The sequence below is a fragment of the Lissotriton helveticus genome, chromosome 6, assembly GCF_964261635.1.
Source record: "Lissotriton helveticus chromosome 6, aLisHel1.1, whole genome shotgun sequence".
In the NCBI taxonomy this organism is placed as follows: domain Eukaryota; kingdom Metazoa; phylum Chordata; class Amphibia; order Caudata; family Salamandridae; genus Lissotriton; species Lissotriton helveticus.
This window is the reverse complement of record NC_136067.1, coordinates 1924147467-1924172331: the sequence shown is the minus strand read 5'-3', so window position 1 is coordinate 1924172331 and position 24865 is coordinate 1924147467. Positions and strand designations below refer to the sequence as shown.

The 24865-nt window shown below is 43.8% G+C and overlaps 1 protein-coding gene across 2 annotated transcripts in view; it reads right to left on the bottom strand.

The window, feature by feature from the left end:
- Positions 1–24865, bottom strand: part of KIF13B (kinesin family member 13B) — a 701202-nt gene that overhangs the window by 371905 nt on the left and 304432 nt on the right. The window lies entirely within an intron of this gene.

The following is a 24865-nucleotide window of genomic DNA, read 5'->3' as shown; positions in this document are numbered from 1 at the left end:
CGCTGAGGGTGCAGCTGGGAAGCCTCCACCTGGGGAGGCGGGAGAGGCCTGTTCGCACCGTCTCTCCCTCCCAGTGCACCCCACGGCGTCTCGCTTGAGATTTGTTATGGCCGGACCAGGCGATGAGGACGAGGGGGGGGGGGTCGGAGGCATGTGCAAGACATCCCCCCCCAGTGTTGTCGCAGCCATTATTCATGAAAGAAGAAGTGTCCCGTCCGTCTTCGGGCCGGGCTTCCGGTAGATGTCAGCCGGACGCCCCTGGCTCTGGCCCCATGAACGGGTTTCTTGGTTTATCGGCTGCAGCCGGATCCCGTCGGCCTCGGCCCCCCGACCGTTGGTGGCCGGACCGGAAGAGCATGTGGCGGGAGTACCTGCAACTCTCAAGGGCCACCGCGGCCGGACTGGGAGAGAGAGGGGAGGGTCGAGGAGACATTCCCCCCCCCTGCAACTGTTCAGCGTTGTAAAGGCAATCCCCTGGCCGGGTCCCGCTGGCCTCGGCCTCTCCTCCGGCTACACCCTACGTTAGGATCTCCTGGCCGAGGCGTGGCAGCAGGACCCGCCTTATATGGGCTGCTCCCGGCTGGGCGTAGCCGCAACCCTGCCCCACCTTGGAAGTTTCCAGAGTGGGGGCGGATATTCTACTGACTTGCATTTTCCCTAGTTTATCGATTTTTTTGGCGTGGCAGGCGGTGGGACAGCGAGGGGTGATTTGGTTTCTCTTACTGTTTTTCTGGTCTCTCACCACTGGCATATTTTAACGTTTTCTTGTTTCTAGGACATTAATAGGTTTTATCATTACGTTATGTTATCGTTTCTTTGTTCGTTGTTTAATAAAAGTTCATGTTCATCAGTGGCCTATTGATTTTCGTTTTCCTATTCTTTTCTTTCCAGGTTGTTTCATGCTAAAGTTTCTGTTAACAGGATACAGTGATCACTTCGTTATTATTGCATATGTCCTTTTCACTAGGGGTGCTCTCTGGTCGGGCCAGATGACGTATCTCTAGTAAATGGTCCGGGTGAAACAGGTGCATCAATCAGTGGGGAGTAGATAGGCATGACAGATTACAACGGGGGAGAAAGGTCCGCATTACGTACCCTTTCACTATTTGCAAAGATTTTCCTACGTATATTTGCAAACAGGGAATACCTCCAAAAAGAACCAATTCCCAAACAGTCAATGTTTGGGGAAACAATCAATCAATGAGGAACGAAATAGGCACGACGTGTTAAAGGTTTGCGTTACCTACCCTTCACTATCTGCAAAGGGAGAGAGAATATTCCTATTCTTCCTCGTTTGCAGGCAGAGAAGATTCTTAAGAGAATCAACTTCGAACAATTCAATGCTCGATTCAAACAATCAACAAGGGGTACTGTGAACACAAATGAACGGCGCTTATGTACATACACATTGGTATTATCAACAGGTTGTTCCTAATGTTTCTATTTTAGGGAGGTCAAAAAGAGATCCCATTAGTGGCCTACTGATTTTGCTCGATTCCTTTTGTTTTTTTACACGATTTTTCGCTATCTGCAAAGACTAAACAGAGTATTGCGACTCTGTGCTTGTTTGTAAATAGAGAATGAACCAAAGAGAACAATCAATCAAATGGAGAGAGAAGCAGGCACGACGGATTACAACGGGGGCAAAGGCCTGCGTTAACTACCCTTCACTATCTGCAAAGAGAGAGTACTCCTAATAGAAATGAGGGGTGGGGGGCAGCATTCAAAGCAGATCAGTGTGCATAAACACGAAAATGTTTTTACTTACCACGTACTTGACATTCGACAGCTTATGATATTTGCTATTAAAAAACCATTGAAATTCACTGAAAAAACCATAGGTTATAGACCATATATAGTTAGGATTTAGCATTTAAAAAACCTTATTTTACTCACACAAAACCATTGAAATTCCATATATAGTTAGTTGCACTAACTATATATCGCGCACCCGCAATCCACTGCTGATCATGTCACATATTACATCATTCATGACATGGTCAGTGACATCACTGATGACATCACTGATGACATCTCAAATGACATCACTGATGACATCACTGATGACATCTCATTTGACATCATTCTTGTGCTAATACGATAAACCTCTTCAGACTCTAATATAACCTTAGATACACTCAGTGTATACAGACACTCACACACTGCCACTCATCCATGGAGTTACTCACACACCCAGTCAGTCATGCAAAGAAACAATCTCACCTCCATTTCTTCAACTATACAGTTATACACACCTTACTTATTGAAACATATACTAACACATATTTACTCTCTTATACAATCCCTGATACAAGTTCACAATGATCGATACAACCACTCACTCATTCAGTGGCTCTCATGCACAGTTATTTATATATGCCAACTCTCACATGTACTGTGTTTTACATATGTACTTACTATGACATGTAGCATTGAGATATCCATTCACTCATCAATACACTCATGCACACAGTCAACTGCCCATGTAGCTGTTTCCACATGCACTCTTGAACTCATACACCTAGTGAATAAACTGCTCACACATCTATGCACAGAGTCACACACCTTCCAGCCAGCCCCACACAAACTCAATCTCCCATAGAAATACTTGGGCAACCAATTAATAACACATATAGCCTCTCGTATAGCTAATGATCAACACATGCAGCAGTTTACATCACAACAGACATAATGATGCACAAATTAAGACAGTTTAGTCACTAACCCATGCATTCAGTGAGACACATTTAATCACTCACTTATACAGTCAGTCACGCACCTACTAAATCCTTCATCCAGACACTTATACATCCACTCATTCTTCAATATGTAAGACATATTTTAACTTTACAGAAACATACAGTCACTGGATGTTGTCATCAGTGATGTCATTTGAGATGTCATCAGTGATGTCATCAGTGATGTCACTGACCATGTCATGAATGATGTAATATGTGACATGATCAGCAGTGGATTGCGGGTGCGCGATATATAGTTAATGCAACTAACTATATATGGAATTTCAATGGTTTTGTGTGAGTAAAATAAGATTTTTTAAATGCTAATTCCTAACTATATATGGTCTATAACCTATGGTTTTTTCAGTGAATATATATATATATATACATACACACACACACACACGTTCACACACATAAATGTGTGTGTGTGTATGTGTGTATATATATTTCCATTAAAAAAAACTTCAGTGAGAGCATGGAGTGGGGTCCCCTGGATCACTGTCTACTACCTATTAAGCTTCCACCATCCCCTTTGACAATCGGGGACCACTCCAACTTGGGAGTCATTAACTTGTCAATGGTGTGCAACCACAATATCAGTCGCAAACCATTGATACAATTCCAAAATGTACATTTGCAATAATTTCTAAACTTATTTAGTGATTCAAAAAAACTTTTCTAAATCACCAAATGGATTTAGTAAATCAGAAAAAGCATTTTACTGGCCACAAACCCTCTGATTTAGCGAATAGGATAGAGTAAAATGCCTTGAACATCTTGGAGTAATTTCTTTCAGGATCCCTGTTCCGACATGTTTGTAATCCTTTTTTTTACTACATGGTTGTGTAGCCAGGACTCATATCGCCCTCTTCGATCTAGATTCTGGTGATAGAGAGAAAGTGGACTGGCACGCCGAAGCTTGATGTAACTGAAGACAAGCCAACATGACTTGGGAAAGTGGGTGAAGCTGCCCTGCTCAATTACTGCTGCCTTTGCTGCCAATCACATTGCTTTGTCTCAGTCCCTGCAATCCTGTGTAGAAGTGCTGAGCCCGGGGTAGAGTCGAGGAATCCCTGTGGGATGGTGACTCGCGGCCATTGATCCTGGTGGTGGAGCTGTGTTGTCCTGCTGAAATCAGGCAACTGAGGCCTAGCAAGCCTGATTGAGGGCTGTCTGGCCCCGTTCAGAATGGTATGGAGATGCTGCTCTCTAGCTGGGACTTGATGACTCAAACCAGGTAATGTGGAGCACTATGTCCACCCCTGAGGAGATAATTATGAACACTGAGTCCCAGATTGAGGCTAAAAGGATTAGCAGCGAAGGAGTTGAGAGTGTAGTTAGGATGTCAATGTGCCCTAAATAGGAAATGCGGTTTATCGATCTTTTACTGCCAGCCAAGATAATGCCATATAACGCATTGGGAATACAATATGTTTCTTCCTTCTCTGAATGTTTTTAGGTTTTCAAAAAGTAGAGAAAAATAGAAATGTTAGAGACATGTAATTTATTTATATTTAATAAGAAAATATTCATCAGTCTCCAAGGATGGACATCATCTACATGGAGCATAAACAAAAAATAAACCATGTCATGGCTGAAGAGGTTTTAAATGGGCTCATCCTTTCCCTTCGTTATGCATACATCTCAACTTCTTTCAGTAATGGTCCTCAAGAATACCTAGGGCAAAAACCACAACAATCTCTTTTGAATTGCACTAGCCCACGACAGAAATGGCCCCTCAAGAAAAGATCCCATTTAATTTTCAAGGAAAAGCGTTGGTGTAACAATCTTTTGTATTTAGTGAAAGATGGGTAATATATCACAAAGTCCAGCTCAGCTGTCTAACAAAATGAATACATAGCTATGCAGTTCAGGACTCATTGAGACCTGTGACTGGCCCAGCCTTGCAAAAAATACAACCCCTGTGATCCCTTTACATGCGGCACAAGTCTTCTGTCTAAAAGGGTTAAAGGCTGTTGCACCCTCTTATGTTTACAGATGGTAAAGGGTGCCGACTCAATTTTTCATCGTTCTAAAAATCAATAAAATGAGTACAATTTGAGTAATAATTGCCAGTATCCAGCACTATGGGAAGTAGCGAGGTGTGCACAATATTAAGGGTAATATTTCATTTATTGAGAATTTTAAAAATACATAACATACTAACAGGTTAGAGAACTTTATGTGAGAGCATCAAGAACTGAGTGAACATGGGGCGTGAATAATAGGATAGAGGAGTTTGACACAATGGACCAAAAACACAAAAGACAATGCTGGACTGCAGAATGCATCACGCTGAATGTTTCAGGATTGACAATAGGTTTGTTCCATCTCGGAGGTTAAGCTGAAGATTTCCAAAATGTTGTCACTTGCACTGAAATATATATTCTTACAATGGTTACCTGTAGACTTTGAAAACTGCAAGCATGGAGGGATTTGAAGATCTTGAGAGATGCGTCGGACAGTATCTGGAGATCCTTCTATTCTAGTGATCGGGACCAGAATTGAGAAAGACCCTACGGGTGGCCTATGGTTTTAAACGTGATGCACACATCTGTCAGAAGCAAGCACAGCTCCTTAAAGACAGATAACGCGCATTAGGAGAGAAAATGCTTATGAGTGTTTCTGCTTTATTTTGCATGTGTTGAAGCCTGTTGGTAACAGAATGAACACCAAAGTACAGGGCATAAGCGCATGCCACCCAAGACAGTATAATGGCCCAAATGATTGAAGAAAAGCATTAGGTTTGCATGAGCAGAGAGTTTTGTTTAATCAAACTGATGTCAGTTTCAGTGCTCAAAAAGTTGGGCTGATTATTTTATCAAGGTGTTTGAGGAATTGGAATATGGTTTTGAGGTTATATGAGGGGTCTCTTGGTGTAAACATTACCCTCAAAGAGGCTGTCCACTAGAATAGGTATAGGCATGGGCAAGACTAGGTGTGCAAAGGAGAATGATTTTAGTGTTCCACTGGATTTTAAAGGTCAATTAATGTGAGTCATCCAGCTTCCGGATAGCATTAGGCAGGAGATTGAAGTGTGTCCGCTGATGGAACCACAGCAAGTTGGGTGTCATACCACATACATGGGAAAAGATAGGCCAAGGCGCCTCATGACCTCTGAGAACAAGTGGGCGCAGGCCGGCCCTGAGCAGTGAACAAAGTAGGGAAAAGTGAGGGGGCCAACTCAATGAACAGGTAGCACCTATCTTGACATTCTGCAACCCGGGCCATTTCGAGGATGGTGCACCAATCATCGAGGCACCAGAGAAGGATAGTGATCTCCTAGTACGATTAGAACTGTAGACAAATCTTTGTGTAAAAATTCAACAATGTCTGGCAGGTTGTTGCTTTTGAAACAGTCAATTTAATTGAATGTAAATGTTCCCATTATTTCCGCGATATGAGGAAGACTGAAGATTAGTTGGTAATTGGTAGGTGAGTTCTGATTTAGAAAGAATTTCTAAAAGTGGAGCGGTAATGACTTACTTGATATCCAATGGAACTAAACCCAGAGCCACCACCTTGGTAATCCTGTTGCAGTTCTGATCAGGCAGGGCATATACCTGCTTGAGAAGTGGTATGAACCAACATGGTAAAGGTGGACATGATAAAAGAGGTAAATATTGGAAGATTGCATGGTCTGGAGGATTTCAGACCCAGAGATCTCACTCCATCACTGAACCATCACGCCATGCCCTTCCCATATCCCAACTCACTGACACGCGCCCAGCCACACTGGGTTTTCCAAGAATCCAGTCTGTTGAGAATCCCCTTTTCAAGGACAATTGAGCTGGAGCCGAATCAGTCCTTTTTGAGGTAACATGAGCAGGAGCTTTTTGGGTAACTCTATGGTTAGCCAATTAAAAAAAAGTAATAATTAGATTAAGTCAGTCACCTGACAATACCCTTTTCAAGTTACAGGCACTGGTCTAACTCTCTTGTAATTTGAAATTCAGCTGCCTGTTGGGAAATCTGAACCTTTCTCTACAGACTAGTCCAGGAATGCAAATGTAGGCCCAGGTGGCAGGATTCATGATTGAACAACGGGCTAATTAATGCCTATACAAATTACTTCCATTTAGATTCACCGAATGGACATTTTGGGTATCCCCAAAAAATCCTGCATCTATCACAGGCACTTCTGAATTTAAACATCTGCTGACTCGAAGAATTTCACTAACTTCCACCATTCACCCGGTTACCCTTTCTTGCTAAAATGCTATATATGTGTGGAACTTATTACCTGCAACCATTTGTACAGAATAACAATGTACTTGATGAGTTACTGCATGACTTTAGAGCTGGCTGCAGTATTGAAACTTAAAGTTTGCACATTGTTGGCGATGAGACGTATTAAGAATGATGCAACTCTTCCTTGATGACACTTCTGGGTCTATTCGCAGCATTTGACACCCATCAGCCATCATAATCATAATAACCATATTTGCACTTTAAAGGAACGCATGGGTTTTTAAGGCAGGTTATTGGACCAAACTAATTGTTAACAAATGGTTCAAATTCATGACTCACTTCTCCATCCCAGCTCTGTTAGTACACACGTTCCTCAGGGATCGGTGTTAGCCCTGCTCTCTTTAATCTTTACCTTGAAACTCTGGGAGATGTTATTTGAAAGTCTCATATCTCCACTATGCAGATGATACTCAGAATTACCTGAAGATCTCCTCCTCTGTCACTAAAATTGCATTGACAGCTTCGACTCTAAGCAGCTTATAGTCTTGGGTGGCCATTGTGGTATATATTTAAATAATACCGGGACTATTTTTGACTATATTAACAATAACAGATAGCTCAATAAATAAGAGGCAGGATCCGATGTGTCCGAGTTGAACAGGTTTTATTCAGGCAAAAAGGAAGGGACTGGAACGGGACAGCCTGAAATAAATAGGAAGGAAGGAAGGAAGGAAGGAAGGAAGGCAGCTGCACCATTTCATCGACAGTGCAGCATATATATAGTAAAACATTACATTACATTACATGTAGTAGGCGTAACTTATGACAAACGTAAGATAAGAACTCATGGGTGGGAAAAGAAGGCGTGTACAGGGCGTGCACTGAGACATGTGATGTGAACGTCACAGAAGTGTCATGAATGGGGCGGAAACATGGAGGGGGCTACCTGAGCAGCTGGGACCTTTAACCTAGTGGTGCGCGCAAACGGGCAATGACGTGTTACCGGGGAGAACTGGGGGCTATGACTTCTACACTAGAAGAGGAGACTAAAGTCTGCAGTGTCAGGACGACATGTACCTATAGCATATCTGGTATCTGGTGTTTGGAGTACATGTTGATAGAATCCAAAAGTTATCAGGGCAAAGGCTACTTGACACTAAGGCTGGTGCATGCATATATTCTACATGTATTGCATGTGCTAGGAATATTCTATGAATATTAATACAGTATTTCTCTTACATGGAGACAGAAAGACTAGACCATAGCTGAAACTGTTGATACGGTTCAGTAGCTTAGGAATGCGAAGAAGGAAAGCTGGACTGATAACTAGAAGCATAACATATTCTTGGCAGACAGGCAGGCAGAGCCAGGCCGGGCACCGCGCTGCGCGGAAAGAAGTGAAGGGTCAGGGATGCAGGTGGGGGCTGTATCGCTCCTCGGAGTGGGTTCAGGAGACTGGAGCTTGAATCTGATGTCCGGGCCCTTTTAAGGCCTAGAAACGGGGACAATTCAATGAATTAACGTGCACACTGTGAAACGTGGCAACATAGGCCTAATACTCGTTGTTTTCACAAGAACTGGAAACTGGCATACTAGAGTTGGACACAACTATAATTGCGTCTTTAATCGATCATAGGGGGATACATATGCATATCGATCATGCACATATAACATAGGATGGGGAACACGTAGGCACATATGGCAAGGCAAAATTCACTTTTCCACATTCCCTCCTTGTGCCCTACGTTTCCATCAGGAAACATCAATATTCATGATACCATCTATCTGTTCATATAGCATCATTTGCTCGTCTCGAATTGTCTTGGAGCGGGACTTAGGACTAGGAATACAAGAGGTAGCACACATGCCGCAAATCGCAGCGCCACATTGTAAACAGAGGCAGCAACTGAATATGATCATTACTGCTATACCTAGGAATGACAATACTTTCCATCCCCAGGCAGATATGATACTCCAGAGCCAACCGGACCATGTCCAGGTGCCTGGATTCTGGTGTAACTGATGGGCAATTTTATGAAGTCTGGTTATAGCTGAATAAACAGACGGCGCGTTATTAGGAATGAAAATGCAGCAACTAGATCCGATGACTCTACAAGCTCCTCCTCCATCGGCCAGTATGACGTCAAGAACGAGACGATTTTGGAGCACGACAAAACGCATAGCAGTTTGCTCTTCAGTTAAGTTACCTAGAGCGGAAGTAGTCTCATTCACTACTGCTTCAAGGGTTCTGGTTAACCTACGTATTAACTTACTATTCTGGACAGGACCTATAAAGAAAAAGAAACCTTTATTGAAGTCTTGATACTGTTCTAGAGCAGTTTCAGTTTGATCGACAATTGGGGACTCGGTCTCCCTTCTATGTCTAACGTGTACTAGATGTGTGTTTCTGTGATAATCGGATGGGGCTAGAAAAACTGGTGGCAGTAGGAAGGCAATGTAACATGTTCCATCCCAATCTAGGGGCAGACGAACATATGCGGTCTGACCACAAACAAAATAAGAATGACGTGAGGCTTTGAAAATAGATTTCCCACTGTCACTATACTCGACCACAGTAGTACAATCACTATGTCCTACATGTGCGGAACCATTCTTTCTGACACATAATTCGCCTTTGACTGGTAGTACTGAAATAGCAGGCAAATCTGGAGTAGTATCGGACTGAACATTCAAGACCATGAAATTCGAGGAATAATTACCTAAATCATATACTTCATTTTCTAGATCTAACCCTGTTCTATGGGAAAGACCTTGCTTGTCTGGGAAACATGTTCGATTCAAAAGGGACATATCAGTTGAGGATGACGTTAACGTGGACCATGCTCCACACGAACCATTATGTGAAAACGGGTAGGGAAAGAGTGGCAGAACTCCCTTCGGTGTCTGGAAAGGGGGGAGTCGACCACACACCCAACAATTAGTGGCATTGCTGGTCTGGTGTGAATAGTGCAACATTCGGATAAAAGTGTTATTACGCATAGCAAGACGATAGGATAACTCGTGAGGAGGCAGATCACTAAATGTGTGCTCTACTGTAACATTAGAAAACATATGTACATGTGAAATAGGAAAACATAAATGTAACGCATAACTTATGCATGTAACCATAAGACTCAGGAACAATAAAAAGAACAGAATGATGATACATCTCTTAGAGTTTTGACTAACTCTCTCACTGTGTGGGTCTGTCTCATACATGTCAGGAACCTGTCTAACCGTTTCACCCGAGAGGGACTTAGACAATTAAACTGGCTGACTTACTAGACCTCAACTTGGATTTATACTCCTGCTGCGGAGTTTTCTCTAACAGGGGTAGTTTAGATTCATTGTCTGGGCAGTCCTTGAGAACGGGGCAGTCCTTGAGAAAAGTTTTAGTTTTAAGTCCATGGAATTTCTTGACGTGGCTCGCGTGTAGCCACCCTTTTCTGTTTTCCACTTTCACCGCAGTCCGGGTGGTGAGAAGAACGGGGCTCCTGCGGACTTGAACGATCAAAGTTCCTTATAAATACATAATCACCCGGAACGACTTCATGCGGTTTCACCTCGGTGTTGTCTGGAAATGCAGCGGCAACCTGTGAACGACAAGATTGTAGTGCAGACATCAAGGAGGCAAGGTAATCTGTCAGCATATTACTGTCAACATCAGTTATTGTACGGGGTCTAGGTGTACCCCACATGTTAGGGGGACGACCAAACACTATCTCGTACGGAGATAGACCTGAACGGGAGTGAGCAACCATTCATATATAAAAAAAGGGCAACTGGCAGTGCTACCATCCAATCTACACCTTTCTCTACACACACTTTTGCAATGCGGATTTTCAGGGTCTGGTTATGTCTCTCTACGAGACCGGCTGCTTCAGGATGGCGTACACAATGGAACTTCCACTGGTACCCTAACAGGAGGGAAACTTGTTTCATGAGCTCGGATGAGAATGGCAGGCCGTTATCTGAATACACGACCCTAGGTAATCCATAGCGGGGAAAGAACTCACGAACCAACTGCCTGGCAGTGGTCGCAGCTGTGTAATCTGGAACTGGATATGCTTCTGTCCACCTGGACAAAGCGCATACAACTACGAGGACATACTTGAAACCTCGACATCGCTCCATCTGAATATAATCCATCTGGAGGACTTCAAAAGGGTGGTCAGGAGGATGGAATCCACCTTGTTCCACCGGGACACCTTTACCTGGATTAAACTGACAACAGATCATACAGGTACGTACTTTCTGTTTGACTGCTGCTCGTAAATGCTTGTTGAACCAAAGGTTCTGGATGCTATCTAACATGGCTTTTTCTCCTAAATGTGCTGGACTATGTGCGGTGTTAATAATGACTTGAACCATAGAGTCGGGGAGAAACCATGTGGCTTTTCCCTTCGTCAACCATCCTTGATCTGTCTGGACCCCTCCTTGTTCGGACCATTTCTTGATTTCATCGGGAGTAGCATGTAACTGTATATCTATGACATCTTATGTAGGGTCCTTAACTGTCATACAAGTAGTTTGTTCTGGAATGTGTGTCAGTGTCGTGTTAACTGGAATGTCTGGAGTCTGAGCCGTGAGCTTGGCCGTTCGATCTGCTAGATCGTTACCTTGGGAAATGATATCAGTGACTTTCGTATGTGCCTTGCACTTCATGATAGCGATAGCTGTCGGTAAATGTATTGCATCTAACAGAGCTTGAATGAGGAGACCATGCTGAATCTTGGTTCCATGAGAAGTCATAAAACCTCTTTCTTGCCAGAGCACTCCAAAGTCGTGTACGACTCCGAATGCATAACGTGAATCTGTGTATATATTTACTTTCAGGTTCTTGGCACGTATGCAGGCTTGGGTCAGAGCGACACGCTCTGCTGCTTGAGCAGACAGGGTATCAATACGATGTGTTTCTATAACTTCGGTTTCAGTAGTCACTGCATACGCGGCTACTAGTTCTCCTGCACTTGTTCTCATACATGAACCATCCACATAAAGTGTCAGGTCGGGATCAGGTAATGCAATATCTGTCAGGTCTTGTCTTGGCTTTGTCATGGTGTTAACAACTTCCACACAGTCATGTGTGGCAGGATTTGAAGTAACTGACGGTAACAGTGTAGCTGGATTTAAAATGTTGCAGTGTCTGATTTCTATGTGTGGCTGAAACAGTGTCAGTTCATAACCTGTTAAACGTGCAATTGTCAAGTGCTGAGTCTGTGTTCGGTTTAAAAGAACTTCCACGGAGTGTGGAACTTGTACTGTCAGGGAATGTCCTAACACTATGGAATCACTCTGTCTGATAGCTAGAGCTGTGGCTGCAACTGACTTGAGGCACGCAGGCAGAGCCTGGGCCACTGGATCTAATGTGCTAGAAAAATAAGCACAGGGCTTGTATTGTCCTGCTTGATCTTGTGTGAGAACAGATAATGCAGTACCATCACGTTCTGTAACAAAAAGTGTAAAAGGCTTACTGTAGTTCGGTGTTGCTAGAACAGGTGCATTACATAAAGCTTTCATTAACTCATTAAAGACAAGTGTATGTTCCTGGGTCCAAGGGAGGACAGTCGATACGGCTGCCTCCTGCGTCGTTAACTGTATCAGTGGCTTGGCTAGAAATGCATACTGAGGAATCCATTGTCTGCAGTAAGAAGTGAGGCCGATAAAAGCTCGTACCTCCTTCTGTGTCTTTGGCTGTGGAAGATGTGCTATTAATTGGATACGGTCAGGTGTCAACTGCCTACCCCTCTTGGACAGTAAGTGTCCTAAGTAGACCACTTGCTGGACACAGAATTGCAATTTGGAAGGGGACACCTTGTGCCCCATCTCGGCCAGAAAATACAGAACCGTAAGTGACGCACGTTCGCAGTCACGTTCAGAACGGGCTGTGATCAGTAGATCATCGACATACTGGAGCAGGGCAGTGTCAGCTGGCATGTGAATATTGTCTAGTTGTCTCTTAAGTGCTTGACTGTAAATGCTAGGGCTTTCTGTGAAACCTTGAGGTGCTCGTGTGAATTTATAGCTTCTTCCATTTAAACAGAAACCGAAAAGGAACTGGCTGTCTGGATGAATGGGGACACTAAAGAAGGCGTTCTTGAGATCGATAACTGTAAAGAATGTAGCTTCAGAATCAATGGCTGTCAATAGGGAAGAAATATCTGGGACCACTGGGTACTGTGGTATAATACATTTATTAAGTTCTCGAAGGTCAATCACTAATCGATAAACTGGAGGTGCATTTGGATCAGTACGTTTCAGGACTGGAATGATAGGAGAATTACATATATTGGAGTCAGTTTCTACAACCACTCCTTGAACAATAAGTTCATCAATAATTTTGGATAAGGCTGCTACAGCCTCAGGTGGCAATTTGTACTGTCTGATTCGTGGTAAAACAACACCTTGCTTTAGAGTCACACGATGGGGTGCGATGTGCATACAACCTACATCAGTTGGACCTTGCGCCCATAAATGCTGTGGTACATTCAATAATCTTGGATCAAAATCACGTAATACATAATGACCTTTGAAATCACGCAGGAACAGACGGACCCCTTCTGGGGAGCAGCATATGACTGCTCCTAATTCTTTCAGTGTTTTAATGCCTAACAAATTTTCTGGACAAGATTTCGTGAGTAACAAATCTGTAGTTCGGGACAATGGACCAACTTCTAGAGTAACTGGTTTCGATATTTCATTAACAATAGGCTTTCCTGAAAATCCAAGGGAAACATTTCTAGAGCCTGAGAGCGGAGCCCCTGGAACCTCGTCATGACTGATGGTAGTCCTACTTGCCCCTGTATCAATCAGAAACTTTCTGTCTTTCCCTAATACTTGACTGTGTACATAGGGACCCTCTTGATCTACAGGTATCTCGATGAGAGGCAAGCCTACCTCCCTCTCTAGGCTGTTTCATGAATATGGCTGATAATCTGGATACTCTGACTGTGCATACTGGTACATCTGCTGTGTAACGTGTTGTGTTGCAGCTATAGGCTGCGGTACGGTAACTGACTGTTGTGGTGGCTGGGAATTCTGTGAAACTTGTTCTTGTCTAGGCGGACGTGGTCTTTCTTTAGTTTTACCAGTAGATATGTTGTGTTTCAGAACTGCACATTCGTTTATAAAATGACCTGGCTGTTTACAGTAATTGCATGTCCCTTTAACGGGAACTGCAGGATGACTGGCTTGATTCGGACCCCTCTTCTGACTGTCTTGTGGAACAGACTGTGCAACTAATACTTTCATTTTCGTGTCTTTCATACGTCTCCTTTCGTGTTCCTGCTCTTCCCTGATTCTGTTCTGGTGGTACTGGAGCATCTGGAGCATCTGTGACGGAGAATTAGCTTGCCAGGTACTTTCGACTTTCAGGACTCTATTTTTAACTTGTGGACTTGAATTCTCGACTAGTTTGGTAACAAAAAGATGAGGGTATGATTCACTACTTGTTTTTAGACCACTATTAATAATGAAACATTTCTCAAATCTAGAATAAAAATCACTAGTATCTTCGTCTTGTTTTTGTTTACAGGCTGAGATGGCATCCCAATCTTCCTTTTTCGTGGCTAGTAATCTTGGCAAAACTTGTATCAATAACTCGGGTAAAGCTTTAGCTTTATCCCCTAGACCGGTACCTGGTACTCGTGAATTATCTTCAGCTTCTAGAGCTGTCCAATCTATCTTTTTCTCTCCCACCTCCCATTCTTTTTCTTTGAGTTTTTCATATATGCCCGCAGGCAACAGGACCTTTAGCATTTTAATGATATCAGGATACGTGTATTCTCCCATACGGAGCATGTCCTTTAATTCACGGTGGAACCCTGCTGGATCTTTATCATGACAGGGAATTAACTTTTTCATTTCCAAGAGTTCTATTTTCGTGATAGGGGTGTAAACAAATACTCGTTCTAGACCATCACCCTCTTTCTTGACTGGATGTACTTCTCGTAACGGATTGTCTGTCTGTCTATGTAGAATGATTTACTTTCTGGGGGTGAGACGTGAACAAAATGTGGATTCAGAAACGTTCGGTATTTGTGGCGCTGTTCTAATATGACACTAATTAAATCGGTACCTAGACCTTTCCATCTGTACTGGAGTAACTCGTTCAATACATCATGTAGAGGACCTGGATCAGAATGCTGTTCCTCATACAGTGTAATGAGGTGCTGGATCATATACATACCCACCAGTCGCTGCTCGGCTGGGGGCAGTTTCAGAAAAGTTTGAGCCACTATTTCGTCTGGAAAAGTGGTAGAATCAGTAGTCCACCGGACTGCTGATCGGGCTAGTTCTTGTTCATGCATGGTACTGAGCTCGCTATAACCTATTCGTGATTTCAGAATGCGAACGGTAGCCTGGAATACTTGCTCAAGAGAACACTGTTCCGGTGCTGGAGGAGGAAAAGCTTTCTTGTAATCTAGGCGTGAATGTCGGTCGGAAAGTCTAGTTCTACCTACATACGCTATTCTGTCGGGATTCTCGTTGTCTACCTCTTCAGTAGAAGAGTCATACTCTTTCTCGGTTGCTTGTTTTGCTTCTCGTTTCTCGTGTATAGTTATGATTTCCCTACGAATTTTCTTGTACATACTCTCTATACAACCTTGTGTCTTGTGTTTTCCATCGGCTATATTGTCACTCCACCTAGTCAGGACTTTCAGTTCTTCTTGATCTTTTTCTGGACAATCTTGCTCTCTTATTAAACAGTTAATCAGGAACTTTAAAATCATGAGCTGAGTCTCGACTTTTCTTTGAACCATGGCTTCGTGAATACTTCCTGGATTCACTCCTGTATGGATAAAACGGTATATTCTGTCTAGATGTTCTCCCATGTCGGGCAGGGTGTCCAAATAGCTGGCAACCCGTCTTAAACGTAATGAATATATGACCATGTGATCCTCGCCTGGAACTGGATCATAACGACATTCAGTAAGACCTCGCATGATATCTACGTATGTAGACACTTTTGGCGTACGCTGTAACGCTAGTTCATGTAGCGTCAGACGTCTTGGTTGAGGCGGGGTACGAGGAGAACCTCCCCCCGCGGCTCCTAAACTAGAATCGTCGGGGAATACTGTACGTGCTGGTAGAGTGACTGGCAAAGCGGGTACATGTACTGTGGGCTGGGCCGGGGGTGCTGTAACAGGTACTGTAACATTAACTGGACCCACAGGACCAGCGGCTGGAGGAACAGGAATTACATTATTAACGGGAGCAGGCGGAACAGGATTTGCATAGGCTGGTACCGTGTCGTCCAAATAGGACGAAAGAAAAATATCAGCTGCGGTCGGTTTATGACGTAGCTTAGTCGGGACCAATGGCGGCGGTAAATTACAGGGTGCTTCCGGGGTTGCTTTTGGCAAGCCCTCGGCAAGAAGAGGATACATGCCTTTAATAAGGGCATTTCTCTGTCTGTCTGACTGTTCTGCTCTAACTCGTTCACCTTCTTCGATTAGTTCCCTTTCTTGGGCTTTCTCTGAGGATTCCCTACTGAATTCTGTTTTTCTGAATTCTTTTTCGGTTCTTTTATGAGATTCTTTGCGCCATAACTCGATGGCATCTTTCTGGGACTGTCTGGCTTTCTTTTTCCATAATGCTTCTTCTACTCGCATGATGCACTCGGCATCCCATGTACCTGATACGGGCCATCTATATTTCTCTTCTAGTTCTTTGGTATAGTCCGCCCATAAGTCTAGATATAATATGGCATCTAAGCCATGCTTGTGATACATAAAATGTCCTGGACTGTCCCTAGGAGGGACAGGAACTGCTTCTTCGAGTAACCCTTTTCTGGTCTTTAACTGACGTAATTTCGAGAACAGAGGCATTTCGGTAATACACTTGAAACACAATATACAATAATCACAATAATAAAATAGCGAACAAAGCACTCATACCACGACATAAAAATACATTAATAACAGTTCGAACAGAAATACTACCTGATACACTGAAAACACAATACATGAATTTCTTGAGAAACGAAACTTACTAGAATTACTGGATGCACTGCTAAAACAGTACAGAACATACCGGTCCCATAAAGAGACACGTCAGGACCCGTATCCACCTAGGTGAATACTTTGTAATGGATCTGCGTACCCAAACCCAACGGACCAGGAACAAACTAATGATCCTGTCTAGATACTTCCCCCGCGACGGTACTCACCGGGAAGCAGAAACTGGAAGGCCTCGGACTGGACTGGACTGCTACGACGTCGGACTACGAACTTCGGTTACAGGTGGGCCTCCGGATACCTCGGACCTTGCTCTCTCGGCTTGGGCTCTGGTCGGCACGAACCGCATTCCACACCGCTTCGTCTGGATGTCGGACCGCAGTCTCCGTTTCCTCCGTGGGCCTGAGGGAGACTTGAAGCAGAAATATCTGCCGGTGCGCAGTAGAGTTCCGTCACGGCTGCAGAGGGTCAGGGGGCCTGCGTAGCATCGCCAGCGCGTGAGGAAGGGGCTCGTCCCTATTCGGGCGCCATTATGTGGTATATATTTAAATAATACCGGGACTATTTTTGACTATATTAACAATAACAGATAGCTCAATAAATAAGAGGCAGGATCCGATGTGTCAGAGTTGAACAGGTTTTATTCAGGCAAAAAGGAAGGGACTGGAACGGGACAGCCTGAAATAAATAGATAGGAAGGAAGGAAGGAAGGAAGGAAGGAAGGCAGCTGCACCATTTCATCGACAGTGCAGCATATATATAGTAAAACATTACATTACATTACATGTAGTAGGCGTAACTTATGACAAACGTAAGATAAGAACTCATGGGTGGGAAAAGAAGGCGTGTACAGGGCGTGCACTGAGACATGTGATGTGAACGTCACAGAAGTGTCATGAATGGGGCGGAAACATGGAGGGGGCTACCTGAGCAGCTGGGACCTTTAACCTAGTGGTGCGTGCAAACAGGCAATGACGTGTTACCGGGGAGAACTGGGGGCTATGACTTCTACACTAGAAGAGGAGACTAAAGTCTGCAGTGTCAGGACGACATGTACCTATAGCATATCTGGTATCTGGTGTTTGGAGTACATGTTGATAGAATCCAAAAGTTATCAGGGCAAAGGCTACTTGACACTAAGGCTGGTGCATGCATATATTCTACATGTATTGCGTGTGCTAGGAATATTCTATGAATATTAATACAGTATTTCTCTTACATGGAGACAGAAAGACTAGACCATAGCTGAAACTGTTGATACGGTTCAGTAGCTTAGGAATGCGAAGAAGGAAAGCTGGACTGATAACTAGAAGCATAACAAATTCTTGGCAGACAGGCAGGCAGAGCCAGGCCGGGCACCGCGCTGCGCGGAAAGGAGTGAAGGGTCAGGGATGCAGGTGGGGGCTGTATCGCTCCTCGGAGTGGGTTCAGGAAACTGGAGCTTGAATCTGGTGTCCGGGCCCTTTTGAGGCCTAGAAACGGGGACAATTCAATGAATGAACGTGCACACTGTGAAACGTGGCAACATAGGCCTAATACTCGTTGTTTTCACGAGAACTGGAAACTGGCATACTAGAGTTGGACACAACTATAATTGCGTCTTTAATCGATCATAGGGGGATACATATGCATATCGATCATGCACATATAACATAGAATGGGGAACACGTAGGCACATATGGCAAGGCAAAATTCACTTTTCCACACCATCAATCATCTCAAATGCAATCACGAAGTTCTCACTCATTCACTCCAGCCGGACTCCTTCATAGACCAGAAATTCCTGGATTCCACCAAAATCCTATGCTGCACTCCGTCACGGAGAGCGCTAAATCATTGCCTGGCTCGATCCCCAGAAACTAATTAATTCCACAGCTTGTAACGCTAATCTCCAGCTCAGTCGTGGAATAGGTTCAAAACTTTCTTCCCAGAACATGACCTCGAAGAGGTGATTCAAACCCTGTACTATTCAAGACAAGACAATGGGAATTCCGTTCTCTTTGGCATTCTAAAATTCACCTTGTCCCGCCTAAAGTTTCTTTATTTCTTTCAGCACACCTGCTCTTGTGGATTGGTAGCTTGGATCACATTACCCTGTCCTACACTCCCTAAACCGGCTCCCCTCATGACAGCAGATGCAAACCCCACTACCTGGCTCAGAAACATAAGCTATCTGGTGGTTTTCAGAAACTTCTCTATGAAACCTAATATTCAACGCAAAATGCACCCTGAATCAATCACTGTCCGTTTGTGCCACCAAAGTCTAGGACTCCCTTCTGCCTGCTATTCACACCAATACTACTGTTTCGACATTCAAAAAAGAACTTAAGAAAAAGTTACTTACCTTTGATAACAATCTTTCTGGTGGTTACTCCATCTACCTGCAGATTCCTCATGTCTGGAATATCCCCAGGCACCAGATTGGTTGTAGTTCTGGACATTTTACAACAGCTCTTCTACGCCAGTAGGGGGTGTCAGCTCCCTCTTTGTGTCAGTTTGCAGTGCAGTTGTGACATCAGGTAACAGTACTAACTAGGAATCTTATTACAGATGCCCATGACCATACTGCAAAACAGGGAAGTGGACCGGAACGGTGAGGAATCTGCAGGATCATAAGTAGCCATCAGAAAGGTTGTTATGAAAGATAAGTAACTTTTACTTCTGATGGACACTTCTACCTGCAGATGCACTGGACATCCCGACATACTACTATGCAGCCCAACTCATCACTATTAATTATTAACTATTATTTCAGAAATGGAGATGACCCAGCTCTCAGACTGGAACTGCATACATTTTTAGTACAAGCACTATTGGCATTTATGAATGGCTCAATAAATCATTCAACATTGCCCCGTATTACTAGGATTAGCCTGGACTATTGGGAAGGGGGCCCTAGAGTAGATAGACGGAAATAACAAATTCATACAGAAAACTCCACTTTCCAGTTGTTTGACGTTAAGGCATGGGATCTCAAAACTAGGAGACATTTGGGAGAGGACCTTTATGAAACCCTTCAAGGATCTTAACGTGGTGTATGCCCATCACAATTTTAAATTGTGTCGCTATTTAAAACTGTCTCACGCCCTACAGCCATATCAACTAGATCTGCATAACCTCCGTGAAAATAACCCGCTGGAGGCCAAGTGAAAGGTGGAACCTTTGGGTAGAAAAGACATATCCTGGACTTATCGATCCTTGGTGATGAACTCAATAAAGCCTCAAGCAGCTCAGATCTCCCCGGACCTTTGGATGAGGATGAATGGAGGAAGGCAAACATGTTTCTTCGTCAATTAGTGATTTCTGCTGGGTTGTAGAATCTGATGGGCACTGACTGCAAGCATTGTATAAGATTCTGCTATGACTTGTTTGCACTTTATTTTATCAATAAATAAATTAAGGAATATGCTACTTACCAGTATGCATCTGTTCTTGGCATAGAGGGCTGCAGAGTGGTACATTTATGAATAGATCGCCATCTGGTGTTGGGCTCGGATGATTGCACTTTGTTTTTCTTCTGGAGAAGTCTTTGTCGTCATAGGTGACTCCTCCTCTCGGTGTTAGTGCGCATGGGCATCGGCTCCATCCTTAGATTGTTTTGCCATAGTAGGGTTAGATGGAGTAGTGTAGTATAGTACATAAAGATATGCCCATGTAAATGTATCTAAATAAGATAATGTTGGGACAGACACAGGTTTCCGGGGAGGCAGGGAGGGCATGTACCACTCTGCAGCCCTCTATGCCAAGAACAGATGCATACTGGTAAGTAGCATATTCCGTTCGAGGCATATGGGCTGCAGATGGTACATTTATGAATAGATTGTACAGCAGTTACCTCCCTAGCGGTGGTCACCAGTGTCTGTCGCAACTGTTTGAAATAAGAGTTTTTAATACAGCTTGGCCCACTCTGGCTTGTTGTGCAGCCTGTACATCAACACAGTAGTGCTTTGTGAATGTATGTGGTGTAGACCAAGTTGCTGCTCTACATATGTCATCTAGGGGAATGTTCCCTAAGAATGCCATAGATGCTCCTAGTTTTCTTGTAGAATGAGCTCTAGGAGGAACAGTTAATGTTCTCTTTGCTTTAATGTAACATATTTGTATACATCTTACAATCCATCTTGCGATGCCTGCTTTAGAGATAGGATTGCCCTTATGTGTTGGGGAAAATGCTACAAATAATTGTTTAGTTTTCCTGAAGTCTTGTGTTCTTTCTATGTAGTACAAAATGGCTCTTTTAACATCTAGTGTATGTAGAGCCCTTTCTGCCACCGTCTGTGGCTTTGGAAAGAAGACTGGTAATTCCACTGGCTGATTGATGTGGAATGCTGAATTTACCTTAGGCAAGAACTTTGGGTTTGTTCTAAGAACCACTTTATTCTGGTGTAACTGTAGGAATGGTTCTTGTATTGTCAATGCCTGTAATTCGCTTACTCTTCTGAGTGAGGTAATGGCTATAAGGAAGGCCACCTTCCATGTAAGGAATTGTATTTCGCACCTATGCATAGGTTCGAAGGGTGGCCCCATTAGTCTGGTGAGTACTACGTTGAGGTTCCAGACTGGGGAAGGTGGTAATCTTGGTGGAATGACTCTTTTAAGACCTTCCATGAATGCTTTTATCGCTGGTACTCTGAACAGTGATATGCGCTGCCTGTTTTGTAGGTATGCTGCTATAGCTGCTAGATGTACTCTGATAGATGTGTAGGCTAGATTACATTGCTGTAAGTGTAATAAGTAGCAAATAATCTCCCTTGTTGATACGTCTAGAGGGTTGATATTGTTATTAGTACAGTGTATAGCAAACCTCTTCCACTTAGCTGCATAGCATGCTCTGGTGGTTGGACGTCTCGCTTGTTTAATTATCTCCATGCAATTTGGGGGGAGATCTAAGTACCCAAATTCTAGGATTTCAGGAGCCAGATCGCTAAGTTCAATTGAGTTGGATCTGGGTGCATTATTTCTCCATGGTTCTGTGTAAGGTGCATGGGTAGAATTCGTAGCTTTTGATGTGGCACTTGTGAGAGTTGCAAGAGCGTGGTGAACCACGGCTGTCTTGCCCACGTGGGTGCTACTAGTATCATGGTCATTGAATGTTGTTGCAGTTTCCTGACCACTAATGGGATTAGTGGGAGAGGGGGAAAAGCGTATGCAAATTTGTTGGACCAATTTATCCATAACGCATTGCCCTGCGACAGATGATGTGGGTACCTGGACGCGAAGCTTTGGCATTTTGCGTTCTGATGAGTGGCAAATAGGTCTATCTCTGGTTGTCCCCATCTTTGGAAGAATGGCTGCAGTATTTGTTGGTGCAGTTCCCATTCGTGTATTTGTTCCGACTGTCTGCTTAAGATGTCTGCTATCTGGTTTTGGACTCCTGGTAGGTGTTCGGCTAACAGATAGATGTTTTGAGGAATGGCCCATCTCCAAATTTCCTGTGCTAGTCTGGATAATTGGAGAGAGTGCGCCCCCCCCTGTTTTTGAATATAATACATTGCTGTCATGTTGTCTGTTCTGATCAGGACTGCTTTGTGGATAACATGTATCTGGAAGGCTTTCAATGCTAGAAACACTGCCAGTAGTTCTAGATAGTTGATGTGCTGTGTTCTTTCCTGCACACTCCACCTTCCTTGTACTGTGTACTTGTCCATGTGTGCTCCCCATCCGGTGAGCGATGCGTCTGCTGTTATTGTCACCTGTGGAATTGGCTCTAGGAACGACCGCCCCTTGGTAATGTTTGTTCTGTTCCACCACTTCAGAGAGCGGTGTGTGCGGTCGTCTACCAACACCAGATCCGTAATCTGCCCTTGAGCCTGATTCCACTGTGTCGCTAAGCATTCTTGTAGCGGACGCATTTGTAGTTTTGCATATGGTATTAGCAGTATGCAGGATGACATCATGCCTAATAGCTGCATGAACACTCTTGCTGTTAGTGAGTGTTGTGGCTGAAATCTCTGAGTGATTGTAAGCATTGCTTGGACCCTGACTGGGTTGGGGTACACTTTGGCTTTTTCTGTGTCTATAGTAGCCCCCAGATATTGTTGAACCTTGTTTGGTTGTAGGTGTGACTTTGTGTAGTTCACCGTGAACCCTAGCTGGTGTAGTAGCTGAATTGTCTTTTGTGTGTCTTGCAGACACTCCTCTTGCGACCTGGCTTTTATTAGCCAGTCGTCCAAGTATGGGAAGACATGAATCTGTTGTCTTCTTAGGTGAGCTGCTACCACTGCCAGGCATTTTGTGAACACCCTTGGTGCCGTCGTGACACCAAATGGAAGGACTTTGAACTGATAATGTTGTCCTTCTACCACAAACCTGAGTTATTTCCTGTGGGCTTTGTGAATAGGGATATGAAAGTAAGCGTCTTTTAGATCCAGTGTAGAAAGAAAGTCCCCTTTCTTCAGTAAAGGAAGTACTTGTTGGAGCGTGACCATGTGGAAATGTTCCGAATTTATGTATGCGTTGAGAGGTCTTAGGTCCAGTATTGGCCTTAGAGACCCGTCCTTTTTGGGAATTAGGAAGTATAGGGAGTATACTCCTGTTCCCTGTTGGTGCTGTGGAACCTTCTCTATGGCATGCTTTTCTAGCAGTGATATTACTTCTTGTTTTAATAGTGTCAGGTGATCTTGTTTCATTGGACGCTGTTTGGGGGGGATGTTTGGTGGGGTAGCTGTGAGTTCTAGGCAATAACCATGTTGGATAATTTGTCTTACCCACTTGTCTGATGTGATGTTTTCCCAGACAGGTAGGAACTGTGATAGGCGTCCCCCTACCGGTGTTATATGGTCTGGGGGAAGCTCTATGAAGTCACTGTTTTGGGGTTGGAGAGTTGCGGTTGTTGTTGTTTCCGCGACCTCTACCCTTGTTGTTGTTACCCCTGTATCCACCTCTAGAATTACCTCTGGGTGATGTAGGTGTAAAAGAGGTTTGCTGTTGGTTTGTACCTGTACTTTTGGATCCTCCTCTATAGGTGGATCTACGAAAGGAACCTCTTTGTGTCGGCTGTTGCAATGCTCCCATTGATTTAGCCGTTTCTGTATCCTTCTTCATCTTTTCTAGGGCCTCATCTGTCCCTGTTCCAAAAAGTGTTTTCCCATCAAAAGGTTGGTTCAGTAACGATGTTTGTACCTCTAGTTTGAACCCTGACACTCTGAGCCATGCATGTCTCCTTAACATGATGCTTGTGTTTGTCGACCTTGCCGCAGTTTCTGCCGCGTCTAGGGCGCACTTTATTGAAGTGTTAGTAATTAACTTCCCTTCTTGTATAAGTTGATCTGCTCTCTTTTGATGTTCTTTAGGGAGATGTTTGATGAGTGTTTCTAACATCATAATGCGCTCTGTCATACCTTGCAAGTAGTGCTTGCGTATTAGCTATGCGCCAACTGTTTGCCGCTTGAGATGCTACTCTCTTGCCAGAGGCATCTATTAGTTTAGACTCTTTGTCAGGAGGTGGAGCTTCTCCTGTAGATAAAGAGTTTGCTCTCTTGCGAGCGTTTGTGACCACTAGTGAGTCTAGAGGAATTTGCCCCTTAATGTATATTGGGTCTTTTGGAGCTGCCCTATATTTTTTATCAATTCTTGGGTTCAATACCCTAGCCCTCACTGGGTCTTTGAATATCTCTGATGTATGACTGAGAAGGCCCTTAAGCATTGGTAGTGTTCCTGATGTTCTTTGTGCAGTAGGTAGTGTTTCTAATAAGAAGTCCTGTACTTGAGGTTCTGTATGTAGGTCTACCTTATGAAATGTTGCTGCTCTAGTAATGAGTTGTGCAAACCCAGTATTGTCATCAGGAGGTGAAGGTTTTGAGGGATATGACTCAAGGTCGGTATCATTACCCGATCCCACATTATACTCTTCCCATGGGTCTGCCTCCTCTGGGATTGTGTCCTCATCATCCCCAGGGTGTCCCCCCTCCCCTGTGTCACTCTCTCCATCTGTTGTAGGTGTAGATGGGCGTGTGGGAGGAATATCTGGCCTAT